Source organism: Crocuta crocuta, unplaced genomic scaffold (genome assembly GCF_008692635.1).
Source record: "Crocuta crocuta isolate KB4526 unplaced genomic scaffold, BGI_CrCroc_1.0 scaffold181, whole genome shotgun sequence".
Taxonomy (NCBI): Eukaryota; Metazoa; Chordata; class Mammalia; order Carnivora; family Hyaenidae; genus Crocuta; species Crocuta crocuta.
Window position 1 is genome coordinate 2,030,820 of NW_027527952.1, and position 17,665 is coordinate 2,048,484.

Below are 17,665 nucleotides of genomic sequence, written 5' to 3' on the forward strand. Positions count from 1 at the left end.
TGTTAAGCAAGGAGTAATGCGATTTGATTCACAAGATCCCTGGCTACTATGCAGATATTGTGGATAACAGATTGATAAGAGATGAATTGCAAGCTGGGAACTAGTTTGGAAGTTATTACCATAGTTGTGGTGTCCAGGGTTAATTTGGGATGGGCTAGACACGTCTTACCAATGAATTCAATATGGGGGTATCATGAAGGGAAAAAGAATCTAGGGTGGCTTCTTGATGCTTCTGACTGAGGCAACTGGGTGCCTCATGGCCCGGCCCCTTTGGGTGAGATGGGAAGTCTTAAGGAAGGGCAGGTTTGATGTGTGGTGAGGAATCTAGCTTGAAATGTCTATTAGGCAAGCAAACAGATGTGTTGAGAAAGCAGCTGGATATGCAAATCTAAAGTTCAAGGAGAGGAAGGGATGAAGGTATAACTTGGAAAGTCCTCAGCATTTGGACTGTATTTATTTAAAATGGTGAACGTGCCTGAGATCTCCTATGGGAAGAAGTGTAGATGGACCTAGCCTTGGGATCTACTACCATGTTTCCAGGCTATTAGGTATATACACATAGTACATTTTAGAGTTACTCACGTACATAAGGTGGGGGTGAGGGGCAAATGGCTAAAATGGAGGTAAGTTTAGGAACACAAAGAAGGAGAATGCAAATACATTCTGACAGAAAGTTTGAGAGGAATTCATGGATGGAACATTTTATGGGGCCTTGAGCCATAAGCAGAAGGAGATTCATGGGGAGAAAGCCTTGGGAAAGTGCTCCAGATGGAAGGAATAGTATGAGCAAAGACTCAGAGTTGAAGTTCAGCCATTTTTTTTTTTAAAGACAGATTTAACTTGAAAAATGTAGAGGTATGCTTCTTATAGTAGGGTGCCATGTAACAGGGATGGATGGATGGATGTATGGATGAATGGGCCATAGAGCAGTCATTGTCCTGGAGGTCAATTTTGCTCAAACTAAATTTTTTCACATGATTTTAACTAAAACATTTAAAGTGAAAACAATACTGTTATGTCACAATAAAAATGTGTGTATTGTGGAACATAATGCAACATTTATATAAATTTCACAGGTATTTCAGGTTCTGAATGGAGCCTCTGAGTCCATACTAGACACTCACACACGCATGCATGTATCCACGAGCAAACACACACACCTGCACATACACAGATACACACACATTTTCCCTCTATGGTTAGGGAGCATTTCACTGAAAAAATTTGAGAATGACTGAATTTTGGCTGATGTCTTTACATAGATACTTCTCAGGAAATTCCTATATGAATCGTTTTCTACTATTTATCCATATATTGCAAATATCAGTCTTCAAATTATTACAAGGCCTCCCTTCAATTTTATCTTGCCTTTCTCTGTCCTTCCATGTTAGTCTTTACCCAGCTTTTGGTCGTAATGATAATTATGATGTCTGATCCATGGTTGGATCCATGCCTCATTGAAAATGACTTTATAAGAACCTGGTAGTAGCAATGGGTTAGTGGGCTCAATTCAGAGGCGTTCACTCAGTCTTGCTCTTTCTCCCATCCCAGAATGTCCCGTAATCCAAATAGACTCCTCATCCCTAATTTCGGCATTTTCTAAATTGAAATTTTTGAGATAATTTTAGATTCACATGAGTTTTAAGATTTAACACAGAGAGAGTGTATGTACCCAATAGCCAGTTTCCCCTACTGGAAACGTTTTGCAAAACTGTAGTATAAGATCACAACCAGGATATGGACACTGATGTAATCCATGTATATTTTCACTCGTGTGCGTGTGCATGTGTGTGTGTGTATGTGTATTAAGCTCTAAATGGTTTTATTCCCTGTATAAGCTTGTGGATTTTCCACCATAGCCAGGATATGAATGTTTCAACACCACGAGGATCCTTCGTGGTGCCTATTTATACTCACCCTGCCTCCTTCATCCCCATCTCTACTCCTACCCTTGGCAGCCACTAACAAATATGTCCTCCATTTCTAAAATTGTATCATTTCAAAATGTTATATAAATGGAATCAGACAGTATGTATCATTTTAAGATTGGCTGACTCCATTTTTTTGAAGTCTGTTGACAGCTTTTCAGCCTCTGTCCCACATCTGGACAAGCTGAAAAGAAAGTCTGGATTCTTCATTTGGCTCTGTGGGGGAGAATCAAACCAGGTGAGTCCTCACCCCTGCCCAGCCACGAACCGCAGTAAAAACCCCAAGCCAGGGGCGCCTGGGTGGCTCAGTTGGTTAAGCGTCCAACTTTGGCTCAGGTCATGATCTCACGGATCTCGCGTTCAGGCCCCGCATGGTGGGTTCAGGCCCCGCATCGGGGTCTGTGCTGCTGGCTAGCTCTGAGCCTGGAGCCTGTCTTCGGATTCTGTGTCTCCCTCTCTCTCTGACTCTCCCCTGCTTATGCTGTCTCTATCTCTCTCTCAAAAATAAATAAAACATAAAAATAAAATAAAATAATAAAAAAACCCAAGCCAGTCTCTTTCTCCACTCCCTCAAGCCATTTTTGGGTCTGCTTGGGAAGACTGTCTGCCTGGCCTCTGAAAACTATATTATGTGAGTAATAAACCTTTTCATACCCTCTTGATGTATATGTAGTATTATTTGTATTAATATTTGAACCATATTTTGGGTGAGAGTCCATCCTCTTTCTAGAGGATGGTTACCATAGCGTAATTTCCTACCTACTCATCCAGGTTGTTGCATGTATCAATAGTCTATTCTTTTCTATGACTGCCTGGTATTCCATCGTATGGATGTACCACAGGTTGTTGTTTTCTAACCATTTATATACTGAAGGGTATTTCTGTTTTGTTTTTTTAAAGTATTTAACCCTTACAAATCAAGCTGCTATGAACTTCATATACAGATTTTATGGGAACATAAGTTTTCTTTTTTCCTTTGGGATGAATGCCCAGGAGTATAATTGTTGGGTTGTACAGTAGTTACATGTTTTCTTTCTTTCTTTTCTTTTCTTTCTTTTTTTTTTTTTTTAAGAAACTGCCAAACTATTTTCCAGAGTGACTGTTGACATTTAGTATTTCCACCAGTGATATATGAGGGATCCAGTTTCTCTGTCTCCTCATCAGTTTTTGGTGTTACCATTAAAAAAATTTTTTTTAATGTTTATTTTTGAGAGAGAGAGAGAGAGTGTATGTGTGTGTGTGTGAATTAGGAAGGGACGGAGAGAGGGAAGCACAGAATCCAAAGCAGGCTGCAGGCTCTGAGCTGTCAGCACAGAGCCTGATGTGGGGCTTAAATTCATGAACCACGAGATCATGACCTGAGCCAAAGTCGGATGTTCAACCGACTGAGCCACCCAGGCACCCCAGTGTTACCATTATCTTTTATTTTAAGTCATTGTAATAGGTGTGTGGTGATATCACACAATTTCCATGATTCTATTAATTTTCATAAAATATGGAAATGGCCTCAAATCTGTTGCATATATCCTCACTCTGCAAAAGTGCCAAACTCAGGTTGCCTGACCGTGGAGTGTCACAAGAGGAGGCAGGGTCTCTGGAGCAACCCAGCAGGCAATGTGAAATCTAAGCATTGATTATCAGAGGTATTTATCAACAGGAGCTGCTGTAAACAAGAAGTCGGCTTGTACTTATATTAGTTATTACTTAGCATTGTGATTATTATCACTTTGTCAGTAATGAGCCATTTCTAATAAGGACCATTCAGGTTATGATCTTGGCAGAAGAGTAATTGGTGAGAGGATTCTTTTTTAATTCCTCTTCGGAGTAAGTATTTTAAATTTGAGCCTTATTAGCAAAATGCACTGGGGTTTACACTTGTCATAAATAGCAGAACACAGAACAACGGCTGCAAGAAATGGTGAAGTCTGTCTCTGTCCAGAGCCTTGCAACCACGTCCCTCTTCCTTCTCCACTCTCCCTGAAGTTCAAAGACTGTCTTTGTTACAGTTTTCACCAGATGAGCACTGGCTGGGGAAGGTAATGGGAAGCAATCTGTAGTCGTTTTGCTCAGTGAGTGACACTCTTTCTGTTGGCATCACTTGGGCTCCCCAGCCGCTCGTTCCCCAACTCCAGGGCTTCTAATCCAGGCCTGTCCTCAGAAAAAAATTGCTATCCCCCCACATTATCTCACCCCACCACAGCTTCCATCATGCGTTGACTATTCCTGGCCTTGCCAAGTAACTGGCTAATGAGATAAACTGCCTGTAAAGTGGCAATGGTTATAATGATGGAAGCCTAGGAAGGGGGTTACCCAGCCGCTCCTGGGGCAGACAGGTAACTGTGATGCAGGGGCTGTGCCAGAATGGGGAGGGCTTGAGCCAATGCAAACTGGAGAGTAGCAAAAATTCCATCTATAGAAATTCAAATGATTCAAAATGCTGGTGGGGGTTGCAGCTTGCTGTCTTGGAATGAAGTGTTAATCTCTTTAAGATAAACAGAAAGGTGGGTGCTTATTTATTTTTTAAAGTTTATTTATTTATTTTAAGAGAGAGTGAGGAGGGGAGGGGCAGAACAAGAGGGAAAGAGAGGATCCCAAGCAGGTTCTACACTGCTAGTGCAGAGCCCGACGCAGGGCTCAGGCTCATGAACCATGCAGATCGTGACCTGAGCCGGGACACTCAGCTGACTGAGCCACCCAGGTGCCCCAGGAAAGCAGCTGTTTAAAACCCATGTTCAGAATCAGATCAGCAACAGAGAAGGGAAAGCTCTCTCCTAAGAACCCAGTTCGGTTTTTTGAGGGGAATGGCAACATGAGATGAAAATATGGGTGGGGAAACTTTCTGGGAGAGGTCTTCACTGAAAATCCTGTTAGGGCTGATGAGATTTCCTTAAAAAAGGAGGTGCTTCTCCTATAAGCAAAATTGCCAAGAGCATGAAGTTAAACTTTGTTTGGATTAAGATAGTGGAAGGCAGCCTTGCCAGTCCACTGACCATCAGGAGTCTCAAAGCTTAGGGCTAAAATATATACACGGATAGATACAAAACAGAAAGGAAAGAGCTTTAGAGCTGGAATTTGCGATTATCTTTTTGGGTCTGGGACTAGAAATAGAAAAAGGATGCCTTTCTGGAAACAAAGAGAGGGCCTCACCCTAATATGACCAGTGGACAGATAACAGAGGTTGTGGAATTTTAGTAGAGTCAGAAGCCTCAGGGCTAACCTTCTGGATTTTAAAAGGTTTTGAGTCAGATTCAAGGCCAAGGTCAGGGATCACTAGTAATCTCTAGTGATAGTGAGATAAAGTAGTGCTTGTATAATACAGATCTCATTCTTCCTTAGAATTCAGAAACAAGAAAAAATGACAAAAAACACAGACATTAAAAATTAGTTATGCATCTCCTCTGTAGCAGATACTGTCTTTATCTCTGTAACAATCATCCTAAGGAGGATGTATAATTACCTCCTTTTCATACATGAAGACACTGAGGATCAGAGGTGAAGAAACTTGTCCACTTTACCTAACCAGTAAGTGATTCTGGGGACCATAGTCTTTCTACTTTGATTTTTATGGAGAAAACTGTATAGATAGAATGGATGGGTAGGGCCCTTGGGACTTAAATTAGAAAGGTCTGGCAAGAAACTTGATCCTTGTTGGATCTATTGTAGTTCTCACAGGAAGGCCATCCGTGTTCTGAACCAGAATTGGAGCGAGTAGAGGACTGTTGTGTCACTTCTGGATAACCACGAGGTAAAAAACAACCCTTTGAGCAGAATCTCGAAGATCTCACAATGTATGTGAGTCTGATGCAGTCTTAAGGGAGACCTGTTATTTATCTTTAAATGCTTCTGAATATACAGTGCCATATTATATGTGTGCCACCGAGTTTGGGCTCTAACCACAGGCTTTTGGACTTCAATCAAGAATGCACAATCCAGAGGCAAAGCACGACTATAATTTACAGCTCCGTCAATATCGGGTGCTCTGCCAATGAGCATAGTTTATGTCAGAATTTTTGTTGGTGAAATTAGTGGCATTTGAGTAACATGATGAAAATTAGAAATGGGATCTCTTGGTGAACAGAAATATTCAAGATAAGTGGGTTAGTTAAATAATTTAGAAACCCTCCACTCTTGCATGAATAGGATATACATATTCAGCTAAAATTATAATCTACACCCTTAGAACGATGCCTTAGGCAAGCCTTTACCTGGTCTTGGGCCTACCCATGAACTCTAGAAAATTCAGGTTGCTTCATGCTAGCAATACTGGGGACAGAATCCTGATTCTGGAATCCTGGCAATTATCTTGAGAGAGACTAGTGTGCAAGGTTGCATGAACTGCTTTTTTTCCCTCCTGTTTGCCAATAAATATTTAGTGAATGAGTGTCTGTAGGCAGCAGAATCTGGTTGGTGGCTTGTTTTTACCATAACCAGGTGATACAGTTGTAGAGGAGAGTAGCTAACATTCCCAATTTAACAATTCCTCAGTGGCTCCCATTTTAGCAATGAGTCAATTGGCGCAGGTCAGTTTGCAAGATCCACTCACTAGGGTGTGAGTTTCTGGAGGCCTGAAACTTACCTCATTTACATAAGTATCTAGGAAATGGTTGAAAGTGTTAAGGCATTTGAAAGATGGAGTTTGAATGTCAAAATACCATCATTTCAGAGAAAAATGGCACAGCATAATTGAGTTCTGAAAATACAGGACCCAAGATTGCCTCTGTTCCCAGTATCTGGTTCTGAAATTATGACCCAGTGGCTGAGGACATGAGCAGCCTCCATACGACACACTAACAAATTCACACTACTAAGATCCATAATGACCGTATTCCCAGAACCCAGGAAAATACTGATTTGGGGCTTCTTGAAGCAGGGCTGCCCGCTCAGAATCACCCCAGTTGGTGCTTGCTGCAAATGCAAGTTCCTTAACACCTTCCAGACTTCCTGAATTGGCACCTATTCTTACGGGGCTCAGGTGTCTAGGTTTTTAACAAGTCCCCCCTCCTGGGATTCTCATCTATTTAATAAAAATGAATTTAACAATAATTCAGGGCAAATAAAGAAGCAGTGTATATTAAAAAGTCGCATTGATTGTAAAAGCACATCCCAATTCAGAAACATTAAAATATGGGTAAAATGTGCATCTTAGAATGAAAGCAAAATAGAATTGCATCTTCCTAGGTGATATATTTGTATTTAAGCAGGTTCTCACTGCTTAAACAAAGATAGGGGTAAATGTGAGGATGCTTTTTATGCCCTGGAGCAAGCCAATGGGAGATGTTCGGGGGCTAGGAAATCTCTCCTGGGTCCCTTAAATCACATTAAGCTGGTTTTTATCACTGAGTCACAGACTTAGTTAGCTTGCCCTGTCCCCCATTTCCTTAGATATGAAGGAGTTGTCTTCATTTTGAGATTGAAACAAACCCACACAAACAAACCCACCAAAGTTACCTTCTAAGAAAGTCTGTCCTAAGGGAAAACATGCATGTTCTGACTCTGTTAACTTCACCAAGAGGTCACAAGCCTCTCCTTCCTAGAGGCTTTAGTCTGGAGCCTTGTAACAGATGTATTCCTGACCGAAAGAGTTCCTTCCCTTTAAAAATCATAAAGGCATGACAGGACAGAATGGAGCACTGAATGCAAGCAAATCTATTCACTGGTACTTATATCTCCTATTTAGTTCCTTAGGAAGTAAGAAGGGAAAATATGCTTTTTATTATTCTCCAGTAAGTATTTCTTTAAAAAGCAAGGTAGGAATGGTGCACTTCCTCTTCACAAGCAAAAGCTTTCAAAATTGCCAGTGTTTTAATTCTCCCAGTTAGTCAATGGCATTTGTTGAGACTGTCCTATGTGCAGAGAACTGAAATGGACTGAAGTGGGGATTGAGTGGGGGAGTACCAAAGGAAACAAAAATATGATTTCAACCCTCAAGAAACAGAAATACTAGCTTAGGAGACAGAAACACCCCACAAATGAAATATATCTCTGCATGAAATTCTGGAAAGCGTTTGTTCATATCTCTGTTGATTAATCTGTCAATAGCCATATCCCACAGTTAGGTAAAGTCAGCCATGGAGTAAATGCTGGAGATGAGGTCTAAGTCAGGAGGATCATGGTGGGAGCAGCATCCCAGGTTGAGTGTTCTAGGTGCAGGTGAAGGTACTTAGCAGGAGAAGTGAGCAGGCAGCTGCAGAATCCCAGGTGGTATGGGATCACTTAGGCCTGGTGCCCTCCGTCCTTCACCACTTACCATTTGTGTCTGGTTAGATCAGGTTCCGGAGCCTGCCTTCTTGGTTATAAAAATGGGATGCTTAGATCTGCCTCAGAAGGTTGCTTTGAGAATAAAAATAATGTGCAATGCTTGGTAAATAGTAGATGTTAAATAGATGGGCGGTTTGCCATTGGAGTAGTCAATGATTAAATGCAAAACTGGTGAAATGAGAGAAGAGGTTGAGGTCATTGGCAAAATGAAAGGAAACCCCAAATGTTTAAACTTCGTATTGATTCTCCAGGAGATAAAATCCACACCATGGTGTAGAAGCTTTTTTCATTTTTCAGATATTGAACACTGAAAAACCAAAACCAAAACCAAAAGCTTGACACATTGCTCCCAAGGCACAGGTGGAAATCTTGAACAGGCAAAATTATCAGACACAAAAGGTTTTAATCAATAAACGGACCCCAGTACTATGGCCATAAAGATTCTACGATATGAGTAGAATTAGAAAGCAAAGATGAAAGAAAGTCCCCAAAGGAAATAAACATTTAAGCAAGGGGTTTCTGATGACAGATGGCACATTAAAAAATCTCTCATCTGACAGGGACTTTGTGTGTTAGAGTCTAATGTGCTTTGGATACTATCTGTGATCCTTTTTCCAGGTGGAGGAGAGAAGGAGGCTTTGTGCTTCAGTTTTTCCACCTCTGTTCCAAAGAGAGTTCTATCAGTTGAGGAAGCAGATGTCACACTCACAATGGAATGACTTGGAAAGGGTGTATTTACAGAGTGATTATGGGCAGAAGCGTGGGCATAGAAGAAGCAGAAGAGATAGTGCAGTGGCCCAGGGCTGGTACCAGCAGAACTGTGGCCATCCCTAAGTCTGAGGCTTTGAGAGGAGAGAGTCATGTAGGGCAATGCCTTGAGAGAAGATGTGACCTTTGATTGAGGGACACAGTCAGCCACAGATGACCTTGCAGGAAAGGAACAAGAGAAATAAATACTGAAGGGTAACAGAGTACCCAAAATATGCCTCTTTGGCATAAGGATTATTTTGAGCTGGTTGTTTTGAGAAACAGTAGACATATTAGAAGTTCTGAAAACAGAGTAGAAGTTAACTGTTTATAAGGGACATTTGCACATATAAAGGAAAGCTCTATTGTAAGGGTGTCTCCCTCTCTGTACCAGAAGAGAAGAGAACTTTATTGTTGGAGAAGGTCCCTACTTAAATTGGTATAATTAAACTTACCCTTGTTTATCCCGCTTTTCTTGGTAACTTCTCAGGAGGTGTTGGCCTCCTCCTACACCTTTCTTTCTTTTGTCTTTAGCTAAAGATGGAATTTAAGCTGGGATTCTAAGGCACTTTAGAGAGTTACTAATTTTTCATAGGGTATCTCCCATGTATACATGACATATACATGTTAATAAACTTGTTTTTTCTCTTGCTAATCTATCTTTTATTACAAGGGTTTCAACCAAGAATTAAGAGTAGAGGGAGTTAGGACGCGTTTGACTTTGGCTCAGGTCATGATCTCATGGTTAGTGGGGGTTCAAGCTCCACATCCAGCTCTGGGCTGACAGCTCAGAGACTGAAGCCTGCTTCAGATTCTGTGTCTCCCTTTCTCTCTCCCTCCCTCATTCACATTCTGTCTCTCTCTCTCAAAAATAAACAAAAACAGGGGTGCCTGGGTGGCTCAGTCGGTTGGGCGTCCGACTTCGGCTCAGGTCATGATCTCACAGTTCATGGGTTCAAGCCCCGCATCGGGCTCTGTGCTGACAGCTAGCTCAGAGCCTGGAGACTACTTCGGATTCTGTGTCTTCCTCTCTCTGACCCTCCCCTGCTTCCTCTCTCTCTCTCTCTCTCTCTCTCTGAAATGAATAAACATTAACAAAAATTAAAAAGAAAAATAAACAAACATTTAAAAAGAAAAAGAAGGGTTGAGGGAGTTAGTTTCAACATATGAATTTGGTGGTGGTAAGTGGGAGACACAATTCAATCGGTGACAGTTGGACATAGGGTTTATACCATTAAACTCTTTAAATAATTGCTATGAACTTGTAGGCAATTGGAATAGCTCACAGAACTTCCAGAGCTTTTTATTTTCATTTGATGAGCTTCACATTACTCTCTCAAACACCCTTTTCTGGTACTGGATGTCCACTTCTACCACTCTGACCATAAAGCCCTTGAGACATCAACACTCTGACCTGGGTCACCGATTTCCAGGCATTGGATCCAGTGAACTCCATTCTAATTTTGAGCTTCATTCAATCCTGTGAGAAACTTTGCATTCTTACCAGCAGCATTAGTCAACACATTCCCTTTTTACTGAATCTAAGTTGAGGTGGGTTTCTGCTGCTTGTGCCCCCAACTCCTGACTAGTCCTGACCAGGGATAGAGGGCATTTATTTGTGACTTTGTTCTAGTTACACAGGGACAGTAAAGAATTAGAAATGCCACTCAATAGAGATTTGGGGCCAGTTTTCTAAAATAGCAACCGGCTTATCCCTATCCCTGGCAGATGGGTGTCCCTCTTAAAGGGATCCTTATAGAGCTGGGAGGGGATCCAGTGCCCTTGTTTAGTGACCTCTGTGGCTAGTCATGTTTCTCAACACTGACTTTTAGAAAGATGTCACGTACAACCTCACTGTTTACACTTGGCATTCACAGGATCACTCAGGTATCAGAGAAGGGTTAATCCTAGATCCTCCAGTTGCTCATTTTGCTTCTCTCCTCGTTCTTGATGAAATGGGTGGGCGGCAGCCAGGATGCTCTGGAGACAACAGTGGCTCATCAGCCCTCTAATAAAATGCTTTGAATATGTTGCTTCAGAGGCTGCAGACAGCTACTGTGCTAAATTATTCACCCTGACTTTACTGGGTACCTTCCTCCCATTTCAATTACTTGGGATTTTTATAGAAAATTGGCTGTGGGAATTTGACTGCTCCAACTGCCTGGTAATAATCTGGTCTGAATAGTAAACTCAGCATGAGTTGATTCTGGGACAAACCAGAGCGTTCTCAAAAGAATTTGTGAGAAGCTGCCCTCCATTGCAAAGAAAGCTAGGAATCTGTTTATACAGAATGATGCTATTTATTTGTGAGACTTTTGTGCTATTTACATAGTAGTAGGAAAAAATTAGGAATGTCACTCTTAATCAAGTTTTGAGGCTGGTTTTCTAAAATAGCAGCCAGCCTTTTCATAAATACTTTGACCATTGTCTAGAGGGGCTTTGAAAATGCTTTGAACATCTGTACTGTAGTATAAAGACATGTCGACGTATACACACACACAGCTATACATATACTGGCTAGTCACTTGGCTGGTGCTTACTCTGTGCAAGGTACTGTGCTCTGTTTATGTTCATTAATTAGCTTATTTAATACTAACAACAATCCAATGGGATAATGGCGTTGTCAGTCCCACTTTGCAAATGAGGGAACTGAGGCTCTGAGAGATTAAGTGACATGGTGAATTTAACAGAGCTTCTAAGTGGTGGTTTGATCTCAGAGACTGGTTCTTCATGGCCAGCTAAAAAATTTTTAAATTAGGCCATGTTTGAAGCAGAGAAAAATATGTATTAAATTCTTTAATTAGTTTGTTTATACTCCATAGTCAATGCTAATTGTTTCTTGAGTTTTCTTCCATTAAGGCCAATAGTGCCCATAAACCAAGAAAATGGTTTTGGGTCCCCCCAAACACACTGAATTATATTTCCCATGTATGCTTAGTCTCACTTGACTCACATGTATTGATCACCAGGAGTGATCATCTCCTGGTGTAAGAACTGGGGAGTATCTAAGCTTGATAAACTATGTCTGCTAGGTTTTCAGACACCCTGGATGGCAAGACACACTCTTGAGGGCAGAGAGGGTCCTTTACATAAAGTTGGCTCAAGAATGAGAAGCCAGCATCAGGAGAGAGCTCAGTTAGAACTTTTGGCAATTGTTCGTTTCCCAAATCCCCCAGAACGTGGGCCACAGTCCCAGGGAGATAAAGTAATAAAATTAAAAGATCCAGGAGCTTCTCCACTTGTGTCTGTAGGAGCTTGAAAGCAGGATGCAGCGTAGCCCAGCACTGCTGCACCGCAGTCAGAGGGCTGCCAGCGCACGTGACACAGAGGCCAGCGTGTCTCTGAAACAGGGCAGGTGGAGCTGTCATAGATCTGGCACCAAGAGGCAGCAGTCTCCAACGCAGGAGAGAAGGGACTAGCACGGTCCACACTGCAGCTACAAGACCTTGTAGGAGGGAACGGTGCTCTCTACTTATGGCCAAGCCATCTCCATTCCCACACTCCTTGAATATATCAGGGAGCCTCTTCAACTAGTCGGGAGAAATCTGACACAGCTAAACTCCCCCCCAAATTTGTGAGTGGATTGGAGCTAGAGAAATACCATCCTGTTGCCATTAGTGAGATTCTGACATCTCAGGAAAATGTGGCTCAATGCAAATTAAGAAAAAAACCTTTTTTTAAAGCTTTTAAAGTCCCCTCTTCTCTCTTCCTTCCTTCCTTCTTTCTTTCTTTCTTTCTTTTTTTCTTTTTTTCTTTCTTTCTTTCTTTCTTTTTTTCTTTTCTTTCTTTCTTTTTTGAGAGCTATACAAAAAAGACAAATAAGGGTCTTTCCAACATAGACCTTGGGTAGGACCTTTGGCTTTTTAAAGATCTCATATGATATATCACCCTTCTCTACTCCATCAGCATCAGAAGCTTTCACTAACTTAAGGTCAGAGAAACACAATAGAATTTTTTTTTTAATAAGCAGATCTTTAAAAGTGCATTCAATTCACTGTAAAGAAATGTAAAGGGAAGATCTCAATGTTAATGGAAGGACCATAGATATCCAACAGCCCATTCAGCCACTATTAATCTGAAAACACACACTGATTAAATCTGTGATGTCACAAGCATTGTCATCAAACTATTCTGAAAATAAATTAATCAACTGATGGCTATATAGTATCAAATACCACACATTGTAGAAGCTGTATAAAAACAATATAGTAAGAAGAGTCCTAAGTAATAGTACTCATGAATACTACTGGTGAATTCTCCCGGTACTCAAGTCACTTCCTAAATTCTCTCTACTTTGTGACTTATTCTCATGGGCAGTGTGGACATACTTGGGCTCCTGTGGATTATTATCAGCAAGTCATAGTATCCTCAGTGTTCATTTACCATCTGCTCCTTCTAGTGATCAAATGATTGATGGAGGCTTTATTTACCCCAATGTATTTGCCATGATCTGGACAAGGTAATTGAGGGACATAGAAATGAGAAAACAAGGTTTTAGAACACCTGAAGTCATTCAGAGCCTCCGACCACCTTACTTTAGTGCTTCAGAGACATTTTGGAAGAAAAATTTCTGTCAAGACCTCGATGCCACGATTTCAAAATTGAACTACAAATTTATAATACCATGGCAACATTTCAATGATATTTCAGCTTCTTCTTAGGCTGTTCAACTTCCTGTGAATAAGAAGAGAACATAAACTGTGTCTGCCAATGAGGAAGACTTTACAGCTTATGTAATAGTAGAAACTAAAAGCCCAGAGCAGGCAGGCCTAAGGCACAGGAAAAGTTCCATTCAGACTTGGTGTTCAGCAGTTTCTATCTCCAGGGGTGAATGCAGAAAAAACTAGCTGTCAACACTGTGCTTCCCGCTTCACCCTCAGGGTATGTGGCTTTGAAAAGTGTCTTGTAAGCCAGGTCAGTACAAATCTATTCCTGATGCAGCCACATGAAAGTCTACAGTTTTTCTCCCTATGGTGAGAATGTCAGAAGAGTACTTTCCTTATTTTTTTTGAAACATATTTTCAGTCAAAACAACCTGAATTGGCTGTTACCATGAATATGTGTTTATGAATATCAGAATACCTTTGGGGCTATGCCTCCCCCAGTCTCAGGTCATGATGTTTGGTGAAATGGTCCCTTCCTGTATCCCTGGGTGTGTGTGTATGTGTGTGTTGGGGGGGTAGTAGGGGTGGGGGTGCATTGTATCAGTTACCTATTGCTGTATAACAAATGGCCCCAAAATGTATTGGCTTAAAACAAAACTATCTCATGGCTTCTATGCATCAGGAATCTGGGTGCAGCTTCTCTGTGCCTTTGCCTCAAGATCTCTCACAAGACTGCAGTCAAGGTGTCAGGCAGGGCTGGAATCAACTTCAAGGCTTGACTCAGAGATTTCTGCTTCTGAGCTCACTCACGTGACTATTGGCAGGTCTTTTGTCCTTGCTAGCTCTTGGATAGAACCGTCACTTTCTTGCCTCTTCACAGGGCAATTTGCAGTATCACAGGCTGAGTGAGACAGAAGTCACAGTCTTTTTGCAACATAATCTCAGAAGTAACATCCCATCACTTTTGGCTGTATTCTCTTCATCAGAAATGAGTCCAGCCTACACTCAAGGACAGAATACACAAGGGCATGAAAACCAGGAGATAGAACCATCTTAGAGGCCTTCTATCACAGTATGTCCTGACAAGCTTGGCAAATCATCTGGAGAGTTCTGTTTCTTTGGCTACGATTGGCTGCCAAAATTTTGTTTTTGCATGATCAGATGGTATAGGCATGTAATCCAAGTCAGACCAATGAGACGTAACCTTGGGCTGGAACAGTTGGGAAAGAGACTCTCTTTCCACTGGAGTTTCTAGGGGGTTGTCCTGGAGCCTCTGCGGCCATCTCCATCATCATCTCAGGAAAGCACCTTGAAGACGAGGCCAATACGGAGGAAAATATGATGAAAAAGTGGAAGTGAAATATTCCTGGTATCACTGTTTGAATATTTCCTTCCAGGTGTTACTAGAGCCAAATCTACCCCCGGATTTTCTATTTCATGACCCAATAAAGAGCTTGTCATCTTTTGCATAAACCACCTTGAGTTGATTTTCTGTCACTTGCTACTAAAATATTACTGATGTACAGATATAGAGTATAATAAAGGTACTATAATTATTTGAAAATTTTTCTGTATGTAAAAAAGGATCAGCAGGATCTTAGGGTTGAACAGTGGTGACAGACCAAATCACTTCTCACATTTTTAATAAACTATTTACTCGATATCTTAAACTTGTTGGGTCTGATCCAATGAGAAAGTTTGAAATCACTTGTTCTATGTCCTTATCATCACAACAGCAGACAGGATAGCTCTCTGTTGCCCTTCAGAAGCTCAGCTGACTCCTTGTGTCTGGTTGAACTTGGATTTGAGAGGTAGTGCTACTCCAAATCAGGGTTTCTCAACCAGGGGTGATTTGGCAATATCTAGAGAACATTTACTGGTTGTGATATCAGAGGGGGAGATGTGTTACCACCATGTCATGGGTCAAGGATGCTGCTAAACTTTCTAGAGTGTGGACTGTCTCCTCCCCCAGGTCCCCACAAAGAATTATCCACCCCAAATCTCCATAGTGCTGAGGTTGAGAAATCCTGCTTTGCACCATCTGTGGTTACTTAGCAAATTACAGTGTGGGACTGCATTTGCTTGTTTCTGGACAAATAATAGTACAGGAAGGTTCAGGCTTGAACATGTCAGAACATGTTGTCTTGGAGGAGAGTCTATCTTCATCTTATCTCCCATGGTGGACCCTAAGGCTTGTCACGTGACTCAACAGGGAATGGGTTCTTAATGTTTTTCAGTACTTATTCAAAAATGGATTCCTCAGGCATATATATGTATCCCCTGTTCAGTTCTTATACAGGATTACCTGGGGTGCTGAGCAAAGAAAAAAAAAAAATTAGGATCTCCTGATGGGATTTGGTTCCATAGCATATTTACCAACACAAATCCACATTCTGATTTTAAACATTAAGGGTTTTTTGCTGTAGCTGGAAAGCAGGGCAACTAGTATTTGTGATATTAAAGTCTGAATGAAAAACCAGGAATAAAAGAAAGCATAATCCTACTTTTCCAGCTACTAAGAAATGTAGTTTTGGCATGATCACATGGTATTTAGCTTCTCTGTTTCCATCTCTTCCTGAGGATGTGTTTCAGGCTCAATCTAGTATTACCATTAATGGAGACTCATTCTTTCATTTGTTTGTTCCTTTATTCAGTAAGTGCTTGCATCTTCCTCCAAGCACCTAGCACATAAGGAATATTCAACCTCTTTCCACTATGCTTTGTTATAAGAGATTTTCCAATCTCCAATAGTAACTTCTCAGGTCTGGGCTCTTCTAAAGTTTAGGGCTGTAAGAGGGTTAAGAACTATTATCCAAGGTTCTGGGGCTGCCTCACATAGTGGCTGCAGTTGTATCAAGTAGGAGACCAGTGAGGTCTAGACTCCAGCCCAAGCTCCCCTTCTCAAGCTTTGTGCTTGGCTAAAATGTGTGTTCACCAAGGATACTGACCATTGGCCTGGCCGTGTTCTCTGTGGTGATATGTCCCTCTAGAAGAGAGGCCCCTGCCTTCAGAGGAGGTTAATGGAGATACCATGAGGACCTGTACCTAAAATGCCCACAGGCTGTTTGGAAGAGACTTCTCATCCTACATGCAGATGTCCTTGAGCTCCTGGAGCTCAGGCCTTACTGCAGACTCCCATTATCCACACCTACAGTCTGGCTTCATAGGCAGTATAATTTTCATTTCAGCAAGGTCCTATTAAGTCCTACTACCCGGCTATAAAAATATAGCAGGTGCTTATTAGGCCCTGACACAAACCTGAAGACAAATTGAATGGGTATTATGCGTAGAGCATGCACCTGTATCTTTCACTTGAAATTCACGCTGCCTTTATGTTTTACTGCAGAACAATCATTTGGAAAATAGAACTGAGATGTTATGTTTCCTCTCTTACAGTTAATTGTTAGCTAAGACACCAGGAAGGTGAATGAAAGAAAACTTCCCCGAATTGAAAGATGAAGTCATCTGTAATGACTCAGATCCAAGAAAAGTACCCAAGAGGACGTGATCAAGCTCACTATATTATTATCTTATGCTCCTGGGTTTCCCTTCCCAGTGAATGACACCTCCGTTCCCCGAGTACTCATTGGAAACCTGGATGTTAGCCTTGACCTCCTCCATTCTCTCTCCTCCAAGCTTAAAGAATGACTAAATTCTGGGGTGCCTGGGTGGCTCAGTCAGTTAAGCATCTGACTTCAGCTCAGGTCATGATCTCATGGTTTGTGGGTTCAAGCCCTGCAACGGGCTCTGTGCTGATAGCTAGCTCAGAGCCTGGAGACTGCTTCAGATTCTGTATCTCCCTCTCTCTGACCCTCCCCTCCTCACGCTGTCTCTCTCTGACTCTCAAAAATAAATAAAAAACATTAAAAAAAAGAGTGACTAAATTCTGTTAACTCTATCTCTTTAACACCTCTTATAGCATCTCTTCCTCTTTGCTAGTAGGACTTCACTGCCTCAGTCCAGTGGAAGCCATCTGTTGCCTATTAGTGTGGAGAGTATCCCTGTTTCCAATCCCTTCTCCCAGAAGCTGCCCCAGAGAATGTGAAAACCTAAGTCTAATCATGCTGTTCCCCAACCTGGCCTGTACTTTTCCCCTGACCCTCACCCCCCCAGCCCCCCCCCCCCCCC

The 17,665-nt window shown here is 41.6% G+C and overlaps 1 long non-coding RNA gene across 2 annotated transcripts in view; it reads right to left on the reverse strand.

Annotated features, from left to right (window-relative positions):
- Positions 1-13,349: 13,349 nt before the first annotated feature.
- LOC144222023 (uncharacterized) overlaps positions 13,350-17,665 on the reverse strand; it is a 28,869-nt gene continuing 24,553 nt past the window's right edge. For both annotated transcript variants that reach the window (XR_013332260.1, XR_013332259.1), the window contains exon 4: positions 13,350-14,845. This is a non-coding gene — a long non-coding RNA (uncharacterized LOC144222023). The remainder of the gene's footprint in view (positions 14,846-17,665) is intronic.